The 24,708-nt window shown below is 44.5% G+C and overlaps 1 long non-coding RNA gene across 1 annotated transcript in view; it reads left to right on the top strand.

Annotated features, from left to right (window-relative positions):
- LOC118093467 (uncharacterized) overlaps positions 1 to 24,708 on the top strand; it is a 441,102-nt gene that overhangs the window by 63,579 nt on the left and 352,815 nt on the right. Inside the window, exon 4 of the long non-coding RNA XR_009557561.1 lies at positions 19,389 to 19,441. This is a non-coding gene — a long non-coding RNA (uncharacterized LOC118093467). The remainder of the gene's footprint in view (positions 1 to 19,388; positions 19,442 to 24,708) is intronic.

Below are 24,708 nucleotides of genomic sequence, written 5' to 3'. Positions count from 1 at the left end.
GGGATGCTAATTGAAAATTGATATATTGCTCTAAAATACTAAATCAATTAATATGTATTTTATTTCATGAAGTTTATAATGTGAATGTTTTACTCATAATTTTGTTCTGAAGCTTCTGAATTTGTCATGCCTAATAAAGGTTATTGATTTGATAATTTGCACGCCACTTTTTTGCGTTTAATCATTATTTTAGGTGTGAAAGGTGTGTTTTTTTGAAAAAATTTTTACGCCAGATCCCTCCCTGATGGGCAAGGTACGCTTTGCCCTAATTTGATACAATTCGGTTCAGCGGTTACGGTGCAAGGATGATACCTCCACGCACGCAGTGTCTACATTTATATATATATAGATTAGTCACATCAACATTATTCTAGATTGTAGATAAATTACTAGTTTAAATCAGTTCTAACAGCCAAACCAGAGAAGGCATCAGGTAAAACATCAAGAACACAGAACAAAAACTTGATAAACACCAAAAGACCATATAAATAGACTAGCATTCCAGTGGCACTAAAACAAATATAAAGAATGTGCTGGGTGGATTTCTCACTGGAGGGAGCTCCACAGTTGGTACACACACACACACACACACACACACACACACACACACACACACACCGCAAAGCCCTCTCTCTGATAGCTCCCTACCTGAATTCCTAATGGGATATCCACAGAAAGGCTTCTAACAGTCTTTGCTGCTGGAGAGGTACACATGGGTCACTTTATCGTTCAGGTATCCTAGTTCCAAACAATAGAGCATGTCTTGACAGATCTGTAGACAGTTGCTGCCAGGCTCTGCTACCTACCTAGTTATCATGTTTATCTTTTCAATTCTGTTTTAGGTGTTTTGCACAACTGCTACTGTTTCATGCCAGGCCAATAGAGGGTATCTCTTGCCCTTCTCTTGCCCAATACCACCCAAAGTTGCCATTCACGAACTATTTCCAGTATTTCTGGATACATTATCTTTGGGATCCCTGTCCTCTCCACTTTCAAAGTCTGACCTCATTCCAGAAATCTCTTTATGGCCAATGGAACTTGATGCACATACAGATTCTGTTTGGACAGACATTACATCTTTTCTTTCTGCTTTCTGCCTGATTTCTTACAGTTTGTTCGTTGCAGGGAGGTGTTGTAGTGTCATGTGCACCTGCTCTTATAAGTCTTCCTGTTCTTTGGCATTTTGTCCTACACAGTTGCATTAGAGACCAGTGATGGGGATGTCTTTCCTGGACTCGTATGTTACTTTTAAATTGCATTGTTTCGGTTTTAGGATCATGCATTGATGTTTTGGTGGAGCAGATGCTAAGTTTCTATACTATGCTTTTCAGGGGTTTGTGATTCGTTTTTGTTTACTTATTTCACAAAATTTATATACTGTTTGATTGTAATAAAACCTTAAAGCTGTTTACAGAAACAGTAAAACAATCACATTTTCAGTAAATAAAAAACGTCTTAAAAACATTTATTATTGTATTTTTATGCTATGAACTGCCCTGAGATTGCAGATGAAGGGCGGTACACAAAACAAACAAGCAAACAAACAAACTGAATTATTTAAAACATTCAAAAATAATTAAAACCAACAATAAGCTAAAATCCAGATTATCTCATTTCATATCAATGCAGGTTACTAGCGCGGGCAACAGGCCTCCCTCTAAATTTGAGGGAGCTTTCCAGGAGCTAGTCTCCTGGGTTATAATTGTTTTTCTTAAAGGGCCCATGTGCCAGATGATAATACACAGATTACGGAGCAGGGGTAAGGAACATTTTTTTCACTTGGAGGGCCACCCTCCCTTCTGAGAAACCTTTCAGTGGCCACATGCCAGTGGTGGATTGGGACAAAGGCAAAAGTGGGCAGAACAATAAATGTGAATTTTAACTTTTACAATAGGCTAATTTTTGCCCACTCACATGGCCCTCACTAGCCTCCATGCAGGCAAGCACGAAGGACTCAGCCAGGCAAACACACTCAAGGAAGGGTGCAAGGCTGTGCAAGGATGGGGGTTTGACACGAGAGGTGTATGGCCTGGAGAGAGCCCCAAGGGTAATTAGACAGGCTGGAGGGCTGCTTGTGGCCCCTGAGCCTGAGGTTCCCCATCTCTGATGCAAAGGTTTGTTAATTATAATCAGCATTTTGAATTGTCTGGAAATCAGAATGGAAGCTCATTTATAGAAGAATAGGTGTGAATGTTCACTCAGGCGTGAGCCTCTGTCAAACAGCAGAAGTTCCTTAACTTTTGTCTGGTCCAGTTTTGTGGGACAAGTTTTAGTTTCTGAGGCCTCAGGATGTGGACATAATCTTCAACTACATGCCCTCTCAGCCTCTGCCCTGAGTCAGAAGAGGCTGTGAAGGTCCTGGACTGTTGTCTAGATGCAGTGGTGGGCTGAATGAGGGCCAGTAAGCTGAAGATGAATCCTGACAGAATGAAAGCACTGTGGAATTGTCTGGGAATTAAATAAGTTGCCTGCTTTGGGCAGGGTTGCACTTTAGAGAAAGGAATTGTATAGCGTGGAGCATCAGCACAAACTCCTAGGAGTTGAGGGTGAGGCAGTTCCAGCCCCTCACAGTATTCAGAGGATGTTGTGTGACATCGCATTGCCCCCTTCCATCCTCTGGAGAAGCTGGCACCTCTGGTGTGGAGGCATACCTGCCAAGTCTCCCGCTGAAAAATGCGGGATCAGCAGCGGTGCGGCACTGGAAGTTGCGTAGAAGCAATTTCCGGTGCCGCTCTGCCCATATGTGGGCACCGGAAATAGGGCAGAGCGGCACCGGAAGTCGCTTCTACGCATACCAAGATGGCCACCAAGATGGCCGTCGGGCATGCGTAGAAGCGACTTCCGGTGCCGCTCTGCCCTATTTCCACTGCCCACACATGGGCAGAGCAGCATCCAAAATGGAGGCTCTCTGGCAGGTAGGAAATCCGGGGGATTTCCGGGATTTTTCTCCATTCGGGAGAACAGCAGGAAACGGATTAAAATCCGGGGGTTTCCCACGAAAAACGGGAGGTGCTCCAAGATCCATCACTGTCAATGAGGCACAAGTGGCATTCAAGTGAGGGGTGCCTTTTCCTACATCTGGCTGATATTACATATACTGTAGGGATCACCTAACCATCCCCTTCATGGATCAATGCCTTGTCGTGGTGAAGGGGCTTGAATAACTCAGAGAAGCTATGTGCTATGCCATGCAGGGCCACCCAAGATGGACAGGTCATAGTGGAGAGTTTTGACTAAACGTGATCCACCTGGAGAAGGAACTGACAAGCCACTCCAGTATCCCTGCCAAGAAAACTCCATGGACAAAGACAACAGGCATATAAAAGTTATGATGCTGGAAGATGAGCCCCTCAGGTCGGAAGGCGTCCAACATGCTACTGAGGAAGAGCGGAGGACAAGTACAAGTAGATTCAGAGCTGATGAAGGGGCTGGGCCAAAGCCGAAAGGTCGCTCAGTTGCGGATATGCCTGGAAGCGAAAGGAAAGTCCGATGCTGTAAAGAAAAATATTGCATAGGAACCTGGAATGTAAGAACCATGGATAATGGTAAGCTGGATGTGGTCAAAAATGAGATGGCAAGAATAAATATTGACATCCTGGGCATCAGTGAACTAAAATGGAAGGGAATGGGCAAATTCAGTTCGGATGACTTATCATATCTACTACTGTGGGCAAGAATCCCGTAGAAGAAATGGAGTGGCCCTCATAGTCAACAAAAGAGTGGCAAAAGCTGTAATGGGATGCAATCTCAAAAATGACAGAATGATCTCGATACGAATCCAAGGCAGACCTTTTAACATCACAGTAATCCAAGTTTATGCACCAACTACCAGTGCTGAAGAAAGTGAAATTGACCAATTCTATGAAGACTTACAACACCTTCTAGAAATGACACCAAAGAAGGATGTTCTTCTCATTACAGGGGATTGGAATGCTAAAGTAGGGAAGCAAGAGATAAAAGGAACAACTGGCAAGTTTGGCCTTGGAGTTCAAAATGAAGCAGGGCAAAGGCTAATAGAGTTCTGTCAAGAGAACAAGCTGGTCATCACAAACACTCTTTTCCAACAACACAAGAGACGACTCTACACATGGATATCACCAAATGGGCAGCATCGAAATCATATTGATTATATTCTCTGCAGCCAAAGATGGAGAAGCTCTATACAGTCAGCAAAAACAAAACCTGGAGCTGACTGTAACTCAGATCATCAGCTTCTTATAGCAAAATTCCAGCTTAAATGGAAGAAAGTAGGAAAAACCACTGGGCCAGTAAGATACAATCTAAATCAAATCCCTTATGAATACACAGTGGAAGTGAGGAACAGGTTTAAGGATTTAGATTTGGTGGACAGAGTGCCTGAAGAACTATGGATGGAGGCTCGTAACATTATACAGGAGGCGGCAACGAAAACCATCCCAAGGAAAAGGAAATGCAAGAAAGCAAAATGGCTGTCCAACGAGGCCTTACAAATAGCGGGGGAGAGGAGGCAAGCAAAATGCAATGGAGATAGGGAAAGATACAGAAAACTGAATGCAGATTTCCAAAAAATAGCAAGGAGAGACAAGAGGGCCTTCTTAAATGAGCAATGCAAAGAAATAGAGGAAAACAATAGAATGGGGAAAACTAGAGATCTGTTCAAGAAAATTGGAGATATGAAAGGAACATTTTGTACAAAGATTACCATAATAAAGGACAAAAGTGGTAAGGATCTAACAGAAGCAGAAGACATCAAGAAGAGGTGGCAAGAATACACAGAGGAATTATACCAGAAAGATATGGAGGTCTCGTACACCCCAGGTAGTGTGGTTGCTGACCTTGAGCCAGACATCTTGGAGAGTGAAGTCAAATGGGCCTTAGAAAGCACTGCTAATAACAAGGCCAGTGGAAGTGATGATATTCCAGCTGAACTATTTGAAATTTTAAAAGATGATGCTGTTAAGGTGCTACACCCAATATGCCAGCAAGTTTGGAAAACTCAGCAATGACCAGAGGATTGGAGAAGATCAGTCTGCATCCCAATTCCAAAGAAGGGCAGTGCCAAGAATGCTCCAACTACCACACAATTGCGCTCATTTCACACGCTAGCAAGGTTATGCTTAAAATTCTACAAGGCAGGCTTAGGCAGTATGTGGACCGAGAACTCCCAGAAGTGCAAGCTGGATTTCGAAGGGGCAGGGGAACCAGAGACTAAATAGCAAACATGTGCTGGATTATGGAGAAAGCTAGAGAGTTCCAGAAAAACTTCTACTTCTGCTTCATTGACTATGCAAAAGCCTTTGACTGTGTCGACCACAGCAAACTATGGCAAGTTCTTAAAGAAATGGGAGTGCCAGATCACCTCATCTGTCTCCTGAGAAATCTCTATGTGGGACAAGAAGCTACAGTTAGAACTGGATATGGAACAACTGATTGGTTCAAAATTGGGAAAGGAGTATGACAAGGTTGTATATTGTCTCCCTGCTTATTTAACTTATATGCAGAATTCATCATGCGAAAGGCTGGACTAGATGAATCCCAAGCCGGAATTAAGATTGCTGGAAGAAATATCAACAACCTCAGGTATGCAGATGACACAACCTTGATGGCGGAAAGTGAGGAGGAATTAAAGAACCTTTTAATGAGGGTGAAAGAGGAGAGCGCAAAATATGGTCTGAAGCTCAAGATAAAAAAAACCAAGATCATGGCCACTGGTCCCACCACCTCCTGGCAAATAGAAGGGGAAGAACTGGAAGCAGTGAGAGATTTTACTTTCTTGGGCTCCTTGATCACTGCAGATGGTGACAGCAGCCACGAAATTAAAAGACGCCTGCTTCTTGGGAGAAAAGCAATGACAAACCTAGACAACATCTTAAAAAGCAGAGACATCACCTTGCCGACAAAGGTCTGTATATTTAAACTATGGTTTTCCCAGTAGTGATGTATGGAAGTGAGAGCTGGACCATAAAGAAGGCTGATCGCCGAAGAATTGATGCTTTTGAATTATGGTGCTGGAGGAGACTCTTGAGAGTCCCATGGACTGCAAGAAGATCAAACCTATCCATTCTGAAGGAAATCAGCCCTGAGTGCTCACTGGAAGGACAGATTGTGAAGCTGAGGCTCCAATACTTATAAATACGACTAAACAACAACAACAACAACAGTACTGAGGTGCTTACCTCTGTTGAATCCCAAACAACAGCTCCCTGTTCCCTTTCCTTAGGCAAATATATACTGTACTGGTTTCTCTTACCATTTTTACACAGTTGTATGTCTTCAAGAATACAATAAATAATGGAGATGCGACCTAGGTTTACATTGCAAGGGAAATTTGGAATCAATATGTTATGCTGAAATAAACTTTATAGGTGTCTTTGGATTTCTTTGGATAATTGTGGTTGTACTTGTGGGCTCCTTCCTGTCTCTATCTGATGATGAAGAGGCTTTATTTTTCTATTAGAAACTGAGTGCTACTGTCCTTATAGTGTTCATCATCCCTTGCTAGGATTAGGATAATACACATAAATGAGGATAATGTAGATTTAAGAGTACTTCAGTTGCATGAAACACTTTTTATACATTGTATAAAGGACCACATTAGCTCAGTTGAAGGGAAATGTTTCATTTCTTCCTATTTAAGTGACACATTCTCTCATCCAATTTTTCAGTACTTTTTCCAGCAATTTTAGTTTTGGTTTTGGTTTTAAAAAAACACAATGGCAATCTCTTTCTGTAGTCAAATAAAGTGATAAAATTTAATTTCAGAACCCATGTGATTTGAGTATGGAGGGAGAGGGATTTGGGAGATGACAAAGCAAAATTCAGAATCCTGGAAAGCTAATCTATATATATATATAAATGTTAACTGGGCATGTGGGTGTGTTTCCACTTTTCACCAAAACCGCTTGACTGATTGAGGTGAAATTTTGACACAACATCACATGCGAATGTCCGAAGGCTATAGGAAAGTTTGCTAAGACAGATGTCACACCTCTGCCAGGTAAAACCCCCCAAAACCCCTGTTCCAGAATGCACCACGCAGCCAAAAGTGCATGCTGGGAGCACAGGAGATGTTGCAAACCAGTGCCCTCTAGCAACGGCTATACTGGTACTGCACCTAGGAAAGCTTCCCTCTCCACAACATCTCGGCTTGGCTTTCCAGACTAGGGCGCTTTCCAGACTAGGCCAAGTGGAGGTGGGGGCTTGCCTGGGGGGAGGGGAGGGATAGGTCATGGGTCGGGACAGGGTGGGCTCAATCACAGGGATGAGCCGGGGGGAGGGGGCGGGATAGGTCATGGGTTGGGACAGGGTGGGGCGAGTCACAGGGATGCCCCTGTGTAAACATAACATGTGTAAAACAGGGGGACTCTGAAGGTGAGGGGAGTCTGAAGGGGGACTCTGAGGCTCCATTTAACAGACTGAGCCACAGCAACATGTAGCAGGGCCAGCTAGTAATATATATATATATATATATATATATATATATATATATATATATATATATATATATATATATAGGGCATGTGGGTGTGTTTCCACTTTTCTCCGAAACCGCTTGACCTATAGCATTCAAATGTGCACACAACATCCCATGCTACTGTGAGAGGAAGCATATACCGCTTGCGTAGACAAAAACCCCAAAACCCTGTGTTTCCGAACACACAACTCACCTCAAAGTGCATGCTGGGAAAAAGAAGCCAGAAGAGGTTGCAAAACAGCACCCTCTAGTGGCGACTACACTGGTACTGCAGCTAGAAAACCTTCCCTTTCCACAGCACCTCGGCTCACCTTTACAGACTAGGCCGAACTAGGCCGAATGGAGGTGGGGACCCCCTGGGTGGGTGTTGGGGGGAGGAGGGGACTGAATAGGTCATGGATTGGGACAGGGTGGGGGGAATCACAGGGATGAACCGGGGGTGGGGGGGAGACGGGATACGTCATGGATCGGGACAGGGTGGGGGGAAACACAGGGATGAGCCACAGCAACGCGTGGCTGGGCCAGATGATGATAATAATAATAATAATAATAATAATAATAATAATAATACTTTTGCTTCACCTTTCATAATGAATTTCCAGTGCAGCTTACAAGTGGAAATACAATTAAACAAAATAAAACTGGGAGGGGTAGCTAATACTGCAGAAGACAGAATCAGGATTCAATATGACCTTAACAGATTGGTGAACTTGGCCAAAACTAACAAAATGAACTTCAGTAGGGACAAATGTAAGGTTCTACATTCAGGCAGAAATAACTGTGAAGTCTTCAATATGAGGTTCCCCAGGGTTCGATTTTATCCCCCCATGCTGATTAACATCTACATGAAACTCCTTGGCAGCAAATTCCACTGCCGAACAGCTCTTACTGTCAGGAAGTTCTTCCTAATGTTTAGGTGGAATCTTCTTTCTTGTAGTTTGAATCCATTGCTCCGTGTCCGCTTCTCTGGGGCAGCAGAAAACAGCCTTTCTTACTCCTCTATATGACATCATTTTATATATTTGAACATGGCTATCATATCACCCCTTAACCTTCTCTTCTCCAGGCTAAACATACCCAGCTCCCTAAGCTGCCTGGGAGTTGGCACCTATGGCCTGGAGTGGGGTGGGGAGGGGGTTCAGGAGCAGAAGTGGACACATTCTACAATGCCCCTTCAAAATATACAAAAACAAAACACACAGTATACATACCGTATTTTCCAGCGTATAAGATGACTGGGCGTATAAGACGACCCCCAACTTTTCCAGTTAAAATATAGAGTTTGGGAAATACTCACTGTATAAGACTACCCCTCTTCCTACAATCGTCTGTGGGCCGGACATATCCAAAATGTCCACAGCACCACTTCCGCTCGTGCTCGTCGGGAGAAATGGCTGACCCGTAACATCTCCCCCGAACCCCATGGGTAATTTGGCAGCATCCCTCCTGGGATGATGGGAGGGGCCGCTGGCTCGTGGATGCCCCTTAACCCACCCGATCTTTCGAGGGGGGGGGGCTGCGTTTAACCCATGGGGGGCCAGAGCTCCTGGAGGCCACCCTGTTCGAGCACGAGTTCCATGATTTAAGAGGAATAATTGGATTTAAATTTATGGACATGCTTCAAATGATGGGGAAGAAGACACTGCCAGAAATTCCAGCCTCTGAGTGATAAGAGAGTCGAGGAAACACCATATTAAAGAAAGATAATGACACGGACTGAACAAAAAGGGAAGTGAACTTGTTATTTCAATATCTTAAGAAGCACTTAACACCTTTCCTGGACGGACGGTCCAATGGATTTAGAACAAATGAGAAGTTAGGAAAATACAAACTGTGTGGATGTTGGAGTATATATAATATAATAGAGGAATTTTATTTTTTTGGAAGTTGTTTTGCTAAGTCTGTAAGATCAAAGCCTCCCCAAGTTGGTTATTTTATTGCTGGAGCTCGTTAAAATACTTTGCGGACAGCTATAAGTGGATTTACGATCTGTGACGTACTTTAAATTCGAGCCACCTAATTGGAGGTGGAGGAGGCAGAGGAGCAGTTAAAGGTGTTAGGATTTCATAGTATATTCTGTTCCACCTTAAACAGGAACAGGCTTGGAAGAGGATGTTGAATGTATCACATGATGTATATTTCCGTTGGTTGTACTATTGTAATGTTGTTAGTCTTGCTTTCGCTTTGCTGATGGAGACAGACACATTTGTCTTGCTTCCGAGATGCTTTAGAATAAAACGCTTGTAAATATGCAAGGACTTCTCCCTGAGTCTTTCTTGCTGCTGTTGCTGCCAAACCACGCTAACGCTGGAGATGAGCTCTGCAGATAACGTGTCCAGACTCCAAGGAGCTTGGATCGTGTTACAGCTGGCTACCGGAGGGAGAAGACGCTACCGGCAGAGGCTTACCGGGGGGCTAGGTGGCCCAGGTCTTCTGCGGTTTTGTCAACAAAGGGTTCCGGGCCCAGGAATGGAATGGCTAATTGCCAAGAAGGTCGCAGAACTGGCTGGTGTTCTGACCCAGGCAGCAGAAAGGCAGCAGCGTGTTCCGATTGCAGCTACAGGATGCTGAAAACTTCGGACAAAATGGAGAGAAGGTATGTAGAAGCCGGAGCTTTTACAAGCATGCCGCGGCAGGCACGCAAGCAAGAGACTGTGATCTGCGTAGCCTGAAGTTTTATGGCGGGCAGTAAAACTTTCACAGTGATTAATGACTGTGAGGACAGTGGACAGTGAGAAGAGCTGCAAGCATTTTCCCAGTTAGTAAGAGAGAAGGGAAAATGGAGTTTTTGCACAGCTCTGGCTCTGAACAGATAATTTTCCTTCAAGGAGGAAATTATCAGAAATGGGCAAAATGTACACATAAGAGGCTGCAAGATGCAGGAGTGTGGTACACCATCGCAGAAAGGGGGAGGGCTAATCCCCCAGACCCTAGCAGCTGGAGGTCGGATGGTTCGTTTGCGAGAGGATTGATTATCACAAGTTTGTGTCCGGGACAATTGATTTATGTTGGTGCATGCAATTCAGCTTGCGAGATGTGGGAAACATTGAAGCTAGCTCTTGGAGGGGGAGGAAGCTGTGATGGCAATTCCCCAAATGATTGCTGGAGTGCTGGGGCACCCGGTTGCAAACCACAGGAAGAGCTGGCTGTGATGTCAGACCTGGTGGGGGTGCAGTCTCCAGTGAACGCAAGACCTGAGGGCGCCACTTGGGAATTGCAGCAGGAGCTGGCTGTCGCGTCAGACCTGGTGCAAGTGGCTGCACAGAGTGCTTCAATGGAAATGGCTGAGGGCGCCAGTTGCAAATCTCAGGGGGAGATGGCGTCATCATCCCACACAGCCGTGCAGTCCCGTGGGAACGAAGGTCAGTCTTCAAAGTCTTTCCAGAAGCGCAGACGTAAACACAAGCCTGCAGGTGCATCTTTGTTGCGAAGGAGGGGCAAGGAGATGCCCACAAAAGTGAAGCTTGTAGACAAGGCCCAGCCGAAGGGGGAAGAATTGCAGCCCACAACAGTGTCACAAGGCCAGGAGCAGGGGGGCAGAGAGTTGAAGCCCACAACTGCAGCTGGCAAAGAGAAAAAGTCTTCGGCTGGAAAAAAGAAGGGGGGCGGCCAGGAGCAGAAGCCCACACAGCAGCAAAACGGGACTTTGCTGGCTCGAAGAGTTCAACGCAAGTTTTTTGTCAGTTCCACAATTCAGAAGCACATTTGCAGTGGCAAAAGTTTGTTTACTTGCTTTTCTTCACAGGATGATGTCGTGAAGACTAGTGGAGGACTTTTAAGTGTGCAAGGAACTGGAGATGTCTACATAAAAGGACTTAACTTGACACTATGTGATGTTTTGTATGTGCAAGATGCACAAAATAATTTGCTTTCCATTTCACAGATTTCTGAAGAAGGGTATGGAGTTTCTTTCGAAAATGGAAGCTGTCTCATCAAGAAAGGCGATGAGGAATTTCTGAATGCTCCAAGAGTTGATAATCAATATGTGTTCACTTTTGATTATGTTGATGAAAATGATGTTGATAAGCCTGAAGATGCCTGTGATGCTAACACTGACCAGCTTCTTCTTACAGGTGGTTTTGATCACACCAATGGTCACCTGGGTTTGCAGGAGGTGTCCAAGGAGGAGCATGGAGAGGGTTTAAAAATTCAGCCCTGTGATTCTTTTGCTGATTGCAATGAGGTATTTGCTGATGATGGGAAGCTGTCTAGCAGGCAGACTTCCACACCCTGTGAAGTGATTCATATTGATCTAGCTGATCAAATGACACTTTCAGTGGATGAAGTTGCAAATGGCCAAGATGGTCAACTGACTCCCTCAGAGAGTGAAGAGGGGTACATCAGGAAAGATGATAGTGCAAATCCTATTGGAGTGAAATGCCCCAGTCCCAGTGAAGGTGAATTCACTTCTCAGGAGCTAGATGCTTTCCTGGATGAGAAGCGAATGCAAAAGGATCTCTCACGTCCCAAAAGTTCTTGGGAGGGTGGCTTGTGTGAGGGAGCTGGGAATTCTGGAAAATCAATGCAGCAGGGACTTACACCCTTGTTGCATAGTGCCAATCCAGAGAAGGTGCAAATGGGAGGTATTTCCATGGTTCATCCAGATGGTGATGTCAATCCCAAGGGGGTGGTAAAGGAGGAAATTTCCCTGGTTCACCTAGGTGGTGCTACCAATCCCAAGTGGGAGGAAGGTGGGGGAATTTTCCTGGTTCATGCAAATGATGTGATTCACCCAAGTGGTGATGTGATTCATCCAGGTGAGGATGGAGCAGCAGAAGCTGCAAATGATGGTCAGGATGGTTCTAATTCAGTGGGAGCTAGTGGTACTGCTGTAGCTGGTGGTGCAGCAGGCTACAAAGATGTTGAAACCTCACTCAGACGTGCAGTTGAGTCTGACACTGAATTGGGAGAACCACTGCTCACCATTGATCATTTTTCTCCAGAGAAAGAGGAAATGAGTGTTTGCAAATCTGGAAGGGCCACAACAGGCAAACAGCCTGAGAGATTTGCTGATGAGTTTGCTAAGACTGCTGATGCTGTTCTTAGTAGCTCAGAAAAGGTTTTTGAACCTGCAAGTTTCGAGGTGGTTCAGGAAATGACCTCAAAAGATGCTCAACCATGGCTAGCTGCCATGAAAACAGAGATTGATTCCTTAGATAGGAATCAGACCTGGGAACTGGTCAAAATGGTCCCAGGAATGAAGCTGGTAAACAGCAGGTGGGTCTTTAAGGCCGAAACTGACCAACATGGCAAGGTAGTGAGGCACACAGCCAAACTGGTCGCAACAGGTTTTTCACAGGTTCAAGGTGAAAACAACATTGAGACTATTGCACCCGATGTGAAGTATGAGAGCTTAAAGATTTTTGCTCAAGATTGCTTCACAAGAGAAAATGCACGTATCGCATTATGTATTGGATACTAATGATGAAAATGTTTTGACTGGGATTTTGCAGGAGGATCTGTTTTTACTTCCACCTGCAGGAGTGCACGCACCACAGGGGATGGTCTGCAAGTTGAAGAAATCCCTGTTTGGTCTCAAGAATAGTGCCAGGTGTTGGGATACAACACTAACAGAGATGTTGCTTTCTCTAGGTTTTCACCAAAGTATTGCTGATTCATGTGTGTTTGTCAAGGAAGAGGGGGAGCACAAACTGTATTGCTTTTGTTATGATGCTGAATTGCTTATATTCTGGAAACACAAGGATTTGTACCAGCGTACACTTGCTCAGTTGCAGGAACACTACACCATGGAAGATCTTGGTGAAGTATCCAACTATCTTTCTCTGGAAGTTGACAAGACAAAGAAGGTAGTTTTCTGGTTCACCAGACCCAGAAAATTACAGAGGTATTGAACAGGATGGATTTGGGTGATGCAAATCCTGTAGACACACCTATGGTGCCAGGTTATCAGGGAGATGATAACGCAGCAGCATTTTCTGACACCACTTTGTATAGATGTGTTCTAGGCAAGCTATGCTTCATTGCAAAATGTTCAAGACCTGACATTGCTGCAAGCTGTGATTTGCTTGGCAGGCATGCTGACAATCCTACTGTTAAGGATTGGCAAGCTCTGCAGCGCATAGGTTGCTATCTTCGAAGCACTATGCACTACAGGCTGAAGTTGACAAGTCAGAAGACTGGAGGTCTTGAGGTTTTTGCAAATGCAAGTTTCAGAAGTCATGCCACAGGTGGCATAAGCTCTTCTGGCGTTTGCTACTTGTACAACCACTGTCTGGTTGGCTGGATGTGCAAGGAGCAAACAATAGTGAGTTTGAGTTCCTATGCAGCGGAACTCAACACTCCCTCATTCTCGCTCACAGATTGTGAGTGGTTGATGCAACTGTTTCAGGATGTCAAAGTCAGGGTGACTTGTCCAGCACAGGTGTATCAGGACAACATTTCCTGTTTGGATTTGCTAGCTTCAGAGGGTTGCAAGCAAAGGTCCAAGTTCTTGTAGATGAGGTTACGTCATGCAAGAGAGTGTATCAGGAAGGGACCAGGTCAAGTGTCCTACATGCCAGGTAATGATTTTCCTGCTAATGTGTTGTCCAAGGTTGTTAACAGAGAACAACTAAAGATGGATGTGCCAAAGCTACAGTTGGGATTACTGAAGTTTAAGGTTACACAGAATGGGGGAGTTTTGTTAGGATTTCATAGTAGATTCTGTTCCACCTTAAACAGGAACAGGCTTGGAAGAGGATGTTGAATGTATCACATGATGTGTATTTCCGTTGGTTGTACTATTGTAATGTTGTTAGTCTTGCTTTCGCTTTGCTGATGGAGACAGACACGTTTGTCTTGCTTCCGAGATGCTTTAGAATAAAATGCTTGTAAATATGCAAGGACTTCTCCCTGAGTCTTTCTTGCTGCTGTTGCTGCCAAACCACGCTAACGCTGGAGATGAGCTCTGCAGATAACGTGTCCAGACTCCAAGGAGCCTGGATCGTGTTACAGCTGGCTACCGGAGGGAGAAGACGCTACTGGCAGAGGCTTACCGGGGGGCTAGGTGGCCCAGGTCTTCTGCGGTTTTGCCAACAAAAGGGTGGGGGAGCCATAAAGCTGTCACAAGAAGAACGATAATATTTGTATTTGGCTGAACCTCGCCTGGAAAAGCTGCAATTCTACAATCAGTGGATTTATTGAGCAGAAGCCAGGACATAACTTGTGAAATCTTTAAGATGGCGTCTGCCTGTGTTTTGATTGTTGGAGCGGCCGAGGAAACATCCCAGTTTGTAAAAGAAGTAAGGATTTATGGGGAGGCTGGACTGGACAGAAAATCCACACAGGAAGAGTGACTTTGTGTTAAATCTCGCTTGATATTTATCTCAGAAGCTGTAACAAGAGGAAGACAACGACAAGAAAGAACTGTTGGGAAAGATCGGGACTATAATGGATTATAGGTAAAGGTAAAGGGACCCCTGACCATTAGGTCCAGTCGTGACCGACTCTGGGGTTGCGCGCTCATTTCGCATTATTGGCCGAGGGAGCCGGCGTATAGCTTCCAGGTCATGTGGCCAGCATGACAAAGCCGCTTCTGGCAAACCAGAGCAGCACATGGAACGCCGTTTACCTTCCCGCTGTAGCGGTTCCTATTTATCTACTTGCATTTTGACGTGCTTTCGAACTGCTAGGTTGGCAGGAGCTGGGACCAAGCAACGGGAGCTCACCCCGTCACAGGGATTCGAACCGCTGACCTTCTGATCAGCAAGCCCTAGGCTCTGTGATTTAACCACAGCGCCACCTGGGTCCCAATAATGGATTATAATGATAAGAATTTGGAATTTGGACTAGGATGACAGCAAGTAGCGTTACTCAGAATCCCCAGATTTTGAAGCATGGGAAGTCAAAATTTTTATGATTTGGCATAATATTTGGTTTAAATGATATGTATTTGTATAATTTGGAATAATTGATATGATATTGGTTTGTAATTGGAAAATTTAATAAAAATTGTTTTTTAAAAAAAATTGTCTGCAGCACCAGGAATCGCTTCTGTGCATGCCCGGAAGCCGAAAATCACATCTGGACATGCACCGAAAATCACGTCTGGACATGCACCGAAAATCACGTCTGGACATGCGCAGAAGCGATTTCCGGCAGCACGCTGCCCATTTCCAAAATTTCCACAGTGCCAGAAATCGCTTCTGTGCATGTGCGGAAGCCAAAAATCGCATCTGGACATGCACAGAAACTATTTCTGGCGCCGCACTGCCCATTTCCAAAATGTCCGCAGTGCCAGAAATCGCTTCTGCGGCTGCGCATAAGACGACCTGGCGTATAAGACGACCCCTGACTTTTGAGAAGATTTTCCTGGGTTAAAAAGTCGTATTATACACTGAAAAATATGGTATATGTTTCACACTTGGTTGTCTAGTACTGTGTAGGCAGCATAAAAAGTAGCCTGCTCTCACACCCCTGGACATTTTGGCAAATTCAAAAAAATCTGCCTGGACAGAATTTTTACCCCTAATAAAGATGATGTGTCCTGGAAAAAGCATGTATGGCAACCCTATTTCAGAATAAGTTTAGGAACAGGATTGTAAGAGGTCAGCACATTCTTCTGAGAGTAGAGGGAGACTCGGGGAGTGTGGGCTGACTTTGCACTCTCAGTAACATATAAGGGAACAGTCTAGGAAATGCAGGATGCATTGGTTTCAGAGTTCTTTAGTTTTAGGAGGTTTAGTGGGGTCTGCCATGGAAACGAGCAAGCTGCTTTGATCTTGGACTAGGATAAGGCAGCTGGAAGCTAATCCTGCTTTCCCCAGCAATTTGTGTGTAGGTTGAACCAAGGAGTGCTGGATGTCCTGGCTTGGAGGCTTTTAAAAAGTGTTTGGTGTATCACAGGTCCTCTTCCATCTGGGCTGCAAGAGTAAGCGGGAGGGTGATGCCAGCAACAACCAGAGAGTAATACCTACTGGGAGCAGTGCAGGGCTGTTGTGTTGCAGTTAGACAAGGAAGAGGGTGAGAGAGCTGCTCTCTTGGGCAGATCACCTTTGACAGAGGTAAAAGTTGCCCTGTGCAAAGGATCAATCTACAGTATTACTTCAAATGACAAGGGCAGATCAAGAAGCATCTCTAAATTGCAGATCTGTTCCTTTAGTCCCTAACTTTAAGGTTTAGGGGGAATGCAACCTCCCTCTGGGGACACACTTATCACCTTTGCATTTCATTCTGTTATCTTAGGCATGGTACTAAACACTGTACATGACTTTGATTCACAGCCAAATATCAGGATAATGCACCATTAACAGAGGAGCCCATGACTCTTGTTTGGTGGTGTGTTATTCTCCAGAGTGCTGCAGGAATTTATATTTGGATATAACTTTGTATTCACAGTGCTCAGGAAAATTGCCTTAATATTTGGACCTGTGCAAATTTCTGAAACTGTTTCAATCTTTGCTCCATAAGCCTGAAGGAAAACTGTCTCTGTAACAGGGAACACAAACTGCTCCATGCTGCCTCCTCAGAGTAACTCACTAAGAGCAGGGGCGTCTTAGCCATAGAGGCTACTGGCACAAGGCACCATCGCGGGAAGTTCTGGAGGGCACCTCTGCCATGCCGTGCCGTGCCCAGAGCCTGCTCCCTGCTGGAGGAGCCGCCCTCAAGCCCCGCTGGCAGCGCCGCCCTCACTTGCCTCTTCTCGGGCTGCGGGTGCCTTTGTGGGGAAGCCGGCTGCAAACCGCCCATCGACATGGCAGCCAGGGGCTCCCTGGATGGCAGCACCGCACAGCCACTTCGACCAAGCAGGCGGAGGCGGAGCACAGCTGACAGCATCCCTGCCTGTCAGGCCAGCCGAACCTGGCCCTGCCTGGCGGAGTGTAAGTCCGGCGTCACCGTCGCAGGTCCTGCCCGTAGCAGGCGAGAAGCAGGAGGCACGGCATGCTGGTGTCGGGGGGGGGGGGGAGGAACGGCACCTTGGAGCAAGGTGTAGTTGCTCAAGCGAAGCGCACGCACGTCCCCAGAGCAGTGTGCGGCTTCAGCTTTCCGGCTGGGAAAGTGGGGGTGGGGCACCGGAGGGATATCTGAACCACGGCGCTGGATAGGCTTAAGATGGCTCTGACTAAGAGACAAGGCAGTTATGTAGCCTTCTCTTGGTTGTTGATACTTCTTGTCTTTGCTAGCCTCTAGTGAGGCTGAATCTGGCTCCTGGTTGACTAGCTAGTCTGATCTGTTCCACAGTGCTGAATCAGACCACTGGTTCATTTGTCCACTGCTAACCACCCAAACTGGCAGCAATTTATTAGGCTCTCAGGAAGATATGTTTCCCAGGCATGCTATCCTTAAATCAACTAGTGATATTTTTAATAAAAGTATACTTTCTTCTATTGGGAAGATGTGGCTCCAGGGATTATAACCACATATCTGTGAAGCAGCATAGAAGTGGTCCTTCGTCTGTCCATTGTTTAATAAGAATATTTTCACCATGTATATGGCGCAGCCTGAGGTATCACGATTGTTCAATGCAGTGCATATCCTGTGCAGCCTTTCTGTCTGTATGCTGTTGCTGATGTTGTTGTCGTCAATGGTAATCCTTTGTGTGGGCATATCTATGTGTATGGCTCTTGGGCATTCTGCATTAAACACAATAGCATGCTTACTCATGAATGAAATTACTGGAACCCTGTTGGGGAAGGAGTACATAGCAAGATTCAAGGCACAGCCTTGCAAAACAAATGCTGCAATTATACTGTGCCTGAAAACAAGTAGCTTTTAATGTGTCCATATGCTTAAGAAAAGAAAGAATTATAGACCAACACTCATACCACCACCACCCTCTCTTTTTTCTTCCTTCTTCTCCTTTTATACAGTTTATCACCCATAATTTCAGGATGTGTTTTGTTTCTTTAAGCTGTTTTATCTCTCAGCTCATGAGGTCACTCATGTGTGAATTCTTTTGTTCGTCATCTCACCTTTTGCCTTGATGATAGAAAATTGATCGGGCCTTAAAGCACAAGTTCAATAGACAACCCCCTTGGTCCTTTGTCTAGGAGAATAGCTACCACTGAAGACCACGAGCAGGTTGCTATTAATATGACAGCCTCTCTCTATCTCCCACTGTAATTTATAATGAAATACCTAATCTCCATTATTTTGATCCAAGCAGGCGATCCCATGAAAAAAAGTCTTTTCATCCAGTTCCCAATGGCAGTTACATGAGAAATGGCAAACCAATAATTTTTGTCAAGTTTTTTTAAGCCAACAGAAATGCTTTTCCACTGCTACAGTTTCAAAAGGCACAGATAAAGCTCATTCACTGAGATGAATGAAAAAAGCCATCTGGGGTTTTTCTTTTTGACTTCCTTTCCTTTTTCCTCCATCCTTGTAATCAAATTTGAGCAAAATCAAATGGGGCTTTCTATGAAAGTACCTTTTGTTGATCTGAACGAGCTGGTAATTTACAAAATACCCTTCTTTTGTGAGGAAGGCTAAAGAAGAAGGGGGGGAAAAGAATCAGTAGCTTTTAAAGCCGGGCCTTGGTGGGACTCTAAATGCAGTGAAAGCTGTCTGTGTTGAGAGACTGAAATGCATTTCAGAGCCAGGCCTTACCCAGGGCACTGGAAGAACAAACCTATGTGCATTTTTGTGGCAATAAAAACATGAATGGAAAGGCAGAAAGGACGAGAGATAGAAATCTGGATCTGGAAAATGCACTAAATATTATTTTGGAATTTCAGCCCTATTCTTTGACACACCATACTTAACAAGCAAGACTGATTGACCTCACCATTTTGGACTGTCAGAGCTCAACAACATATCGGTCTTTATAGTCGAAGAGGGGTGTTGCATCTCTTGGATGTTGCGGGACCATCTCCAAAGCCATCTGTCTGTTTATTTGCTTCACTTACAAAGTGTTACAGAAGAAAAACAACACTTAACCGAATATGGACTTCACTTTCTTTCCCATTTGTTGATGTTTCACTATTTTATTAAACAGATTTCTCTCTGGCAGCTGACTCAAAACGAAAGAACAGTCTGAACATCACAACAGTAAGTTCATTTTTTCCATTATCAATAATTTATGTTTAAGTCCTAGTAAGTAACTAGGGCAGGAAGCTTAAGATTCATTGCAGGATTCAGGAGGCTATATTTACGTTATACAATAATTTCAAGTTGAATTGTACATTCGTTTCATGTTGGTAATAATCATTAAGGAGAAGAATGACAGATGTGGCTGCTACACATTGGGAAATCATCTGTAGAGAATAATAAAGTTCAGAATAACATGTAGCTCTAGCCCATGATTAATTAATTATTGCTAGCTCTGGAGACTTAAAAGTTAGTGATTTCTGTTTCTGTATGTAATAGTAATGTACATACATAGTAATATACAGCATTCCCTGCAAAAATCTTTTAAGTACAGTACTGTAATGCTTAAAACTTTGGAGATGACTGTATTATTCATCCTTGCTTTATTTCACTTTATACATTGCTGAGAAAGAAAGGAAGTAAATGTTCTAGCCTAGTAAAAGTCTTCCTTGAGTTTACATTAACTTGGAGAATTGAAATAGCTGTTTAAAATGAGAACTAGAATGATTTGCTTTAAGTGTGAGTTCCTGTCTTGAACTTGCTATGTTTTTACTTTGTTTTTGGATCCAGGGCGAAAAGGCAGTGTCCTTCCACTATTTTGGTTGGCAGTAGTGGTGTGCATACATGAACAGAATAATGTCATATCACATTTGGCACCCTAGTCTGAAACTGATTATATGCAAATTAAGTCTCAGTGGGTTTCATGTCTTAACAGAGTATTTAGTATCAGACTGTTTGTACGGATGCCATTCATGGGATCTTTGTTTTGATAATGCCCTAGATAAACCATATATAGTACTTTTAGGTCTTCTCTAAAGGGTGGTAAACCCCTGAAGCTGTTTTAACTACTTGCCCCTTCATCTCCAATCCAATCAGATTACCAGGGAAGGCAGTTTCATTCTTGAAAACATTTTGAGCTGTCTGCTGCCTCCTAATGACTGATTTATCAAATAGCAAATGTGACATATTTTTAAAAGATTTCCTTTCAGCTGCATGTATTGAATCACATGTTTGTTTGCTTCTCATACCGACTCATTCGTTAGTTTTGTTTTGTGCAATCAGGTTTGGAGGAAAGTTGATTGAATTAGCAGTTCTACTGTTGATGCAACTGTGTGGGGATGTATGAATGCTTATAATTTGTTGTAACAAGTATTGTCTATATCGTAAAGCAGTGTTTCTCAACCAGTGTGCCTCCAGATGTTTTGGGACTACAACTCCCATCATTCCTGACCACTGGTCTTGCTAGCTAGGGATGATGGGAGTTGTAGTCCCAAAACATCTGGAGGCACACTGGTTGAGAAACACTGTCGTAAAGAGCTAGGCAGGAGCATTCCCACTGGTGGGGTCATAGTTGCCAAGTTTTCCCTTTTCTCACGAGGAAGCCTATTCAGCATAAGGGAATTTCCCTTAAAAAAAGGGATAACTTGGCAGCTATGGGTGGGGTTGATCAGGTAAGCAAAGTCTAAGCTTAGGACGATACTGTATTTTTAACTGTTGTAAAAGAGGGAATTTTAGTAGGTACAGTTTGTGAGACAAGGGTGAAAATAGCTGCAGCTGCTAAACTTCTCCCTTTTACTGAACTATTAAAGATGTACAAGGCCCACTGATTCCCTGTATTCAGAGCAGCAGCAAGATAGGATTGACTTCAGAGTACCAGGAGAGAGAGTGGAAGGAAGGAAGGAAGGAAGGAAGGAAGGAAGGAAGGCAATTCAAGGCTGGGTGCTCCCTTCAAGGGTCAGGTTCATAGGAGGCGCAGGACAAGGAGAGCCAACCATCTGAAAACAGACAGGTGAATGAAAATGTAAAAAATAAAATTATGGAAAAAATATTGTAGGGAAAGGTGCACTAAAATGTCTCTGGACCATACCTGTAGCCAACATATCACTCATCAACCTCTTAGGGCTTCCCTTTTCAGAGATTTCTGGGAGATGTTTAGGGCTAATGGGATCGGGGCAGCTCAAATTTTCAGTTGTGCTAGGATTGCTGGTCAGCATGGTGGAGTTAAGGAGTAAGTTTTCTTCAGTGTGAACTAGCTAAGTGAACCACTGGAAAATGGCCCCTTAAGCAAGAAGATTTGCTATGTTCAGGACTTAACTGGAACTACCTAATTGCAACCCTCAACCTATAAACATCATAATTGTCCCCCAATCACATGTATACTAAAGCTGCAGTTGAGCTCTAGATAGAAACTTGCCTGGGATCAGCTGGCATATCCCATTGCTCACTAGCCACAGAACAATATAAAAACAGATTTATGTTCTTTCTCCATTTATTTATTTATTGAAATTATGTTCTCAGAGTGGTTTACCAAAAAATACAATAATGTATAATAAAGCTTCAAACATAAAATTACATAGTACCTAGCAACATTAACACCAACAAAAAGAAGAAGGCATACAAGACCCCTTCTACCACTACCCATCCATTAAAAAAGAGTTTAAAGCATTTTTAATTTATAGGCTTCCATCTGCCATTTGTAAGCCAGTATGGAAGATGACAAGTGAACCTTTGTAGTCAGTTGGTTCCATAATAGGGATGCCATAACAGGGAACCAGAGGGCATTCTTGGTAGTGATGCCCTCCCTGTGGAACACCCTCCCATCAGATGTCAAGGAGATAAAGAACTACACAACTTTTAGAAGACATCTGAAGACAACCCTTTATTGGGATTTTTTTTTTATGTCTGACGATTTATTATGCTTTTATATGTGTTGGAAGCTGCCCAGAGTGGCTGGGGCAACCCAGTCAGATGGGTGGGCTATAAATAATAAGATCACCACCATCATCACTAAAAAGGTGCTAAATCTTGCAGTCGCCAAACATGTCAGATGGCAGGGGCCCTAATAAGACAGCTTCATCTGCCAACTTCAGTGCACAATTTGTAGCTCCATGTACATAATCCTATTTACTGATAATGAACTTGTTATCCAAGTGCTTATTTCTTACATCACCAAAATGGTACTATCCAAGCTCAAATGAGAGGTATCAGCTGGCAAGGGACAATTCCAATCTTTATAGAAAAACAAAATATATTTAGGAAAAATAACCCTCCTGGGGAGTGGACTGACTGAAAATAACCCAATGAAGACTCATCAGGCTCAGTGAGCACAAGATGTTGAGTAACAGTTGGGTGTGCATGTGTATGTGGAAAACCAGAAGCAAGGGGGAGGAGATTCCCTTCAGTTCAGAAAGTGGTAGGAATGTATGTATGACAATTCCCCAGATTTGAAAATATGCCCACCCAAAAAGGTTGTCACTTTGCTTTACATTTCCATGAAAGTTCAAGATGTATCTTGCCAGATTGTCAAAGCTGTTGTAGAATCCATGCTGGTTCTGTTTCGGTAAGGCTTGTTCTTCTATATGCTTGGTTATTTCTTCGTTAGCAGTACTTTCCACTAGTTTTCTGGGGACAGACATTAAGCTAACTGACCTGTAATTTCCAGGATCATTCAAAATGCCTCCTGGCATCCAAAGAGCAACAATAACTACCCCCTCCAACTTGTACCAAGTACAATGATCATCCCTTGAGAAGACGCCAAATCTATGTCAATAATAATAATAATAATAATAATAATAATAATAATAATAATAATAATTTATTATTTATACCCCGCCCATCTGGCCGGGTTCCCCCAGCCACTCTGGGCGGCTTCCAAAAAAACAGAAATTCTAAAATACAAAAATCCATCAAACATTAAAAGCTTCCCTAAACAGGGCTGCCTTGAGATGCCTTCTAAAGGTCTGGTAATTGTTCTCTTTGACCTCTAGTGGGAGGGCATTCCACAGGGTGGGTGCCACTACCGAGAAGGCCCTCTGCCTGGTTCCCTGTAACTTGGCTTCTCGTAATGAGGGAACCGCCAGAAGGCCCTCGGAGCTGGACCTCAGTGTCCGGGCAGAACGATGGGGGTGGAGACGCTCCTTCAGGTATACCGGACCGAGGCCATTTAGGGCTTTAAAGGTCAACACCAACACTTTGAATTGTGCTCGGAAACGTACTGGGAGCCAATGTAGGTCTTTTAGGACCGGTGTTATGTGATCTCGGCGGCCGCTCCCAGTCACCAGTCTAGCTGCCGCATTCTGGATTAGTTGTAGTTTCCGGGTCACCTTCAAAGGTAGCCCCACGTAGAGCGCATTGCAGTAGTCCAAGCGAGAGATAACTAGAGCATGCACCACTCTGGAGAGACAGTCAGTGGGCAGGTAGGGACTCAGCCTGCGTACCAGATGGAGCTGATAAACAGCTGCCCTGGACACGGAGTTGACCTGTGCCTCCATGGACAGCTGTGAGTCTAAAATGACTCCCAGGCTGCGCACCTGGTCTTTCAGGGGCACAGTTACCCCATTCAGGACCAGAGAGTCCTCCACACCCGCCCGCCTCCTGTCCCCCACAAACAGTACTTCTGTCTTGTCAGGATTCAATCTCAATCTGTTAGCCGCCATCCATCCTCCAACCGCCTCCAAGCACTCACACAGGACCTTCACCGCCTTCACTGGTTCTGATTTAAAAGAGAGGTAGAGCTGGGTATCATCAGCATACTGATGGACACCCAGCCCAAACCCCCTGATGATCTCTCCCAGCGGCTGCATATAGATATTAAAAAGCATGGGGGAGAGGACAGAACCCTGAGGCACCCCACAAGTGAGAGCCCAGGGGTCTGAACACTCATCCCCCACCACCACTTTCTGAACACGGCCCAGGAGGAAGGAGCGGAACCACTGCATGACAGTGCCCCCAGCTCCCAAGCCCTCTAGACGGTCCAGAAGGATGTTATGGTCGATGGTGTCAAAAGCCGCTGAGAGATCCAGCAGAACAAGGAAACAGCTCTTACCTTTGTCCCTAGCCCGCCGGAGATCATCGACCAGTGCGACCAAGGCAGTTTCAGTCCCATGATGACTGGAAGGGATCCAAATGGTCCGCTTCTTCCAGGCGTGCCTGGAGTTGTTCCGCAACCACTCGCTCAATCACCTTGCCCAAGAATGGAAGATTTGAGACTGGGCGATAGTTGGCCATATTGGCCGGATCTAAAGATGGTTTTTTAAGAAGCGGTTTAATAACCGCCTCTTTCAGCGGGTCTGGGAAGGCTCCCTCATGGAGAGAAGCATTTACCAACCCGCGAAGCCCATCGCCCAGCCCTTCCTGGCTAGCTTTTATAAGCCAGGATGGGCAAGGATCAAGGAGACAGGTGGTTGGTTTCATTCGTCTAAGCAGCCTGTCCACATCCTCGGAGGTAA

Source organism: Zootoca vivipara, chromosome 5 (assembly GCF_963506605.1).
Source record: "Zootoca vivipara chromosome 5, rZooViv1.1, whole genome shotgun sequence".
Classification (NCBI taxonomy): domain Eukaryota; kingdom Metazoa; phylum Chordata; class Lepidosauria; order Squamata; family Lacertidae; genus Zootoca; species Zootoca vivipara.
This window is presented reverse-complemented; position numbering and strand designations above follow the sequence as displayed.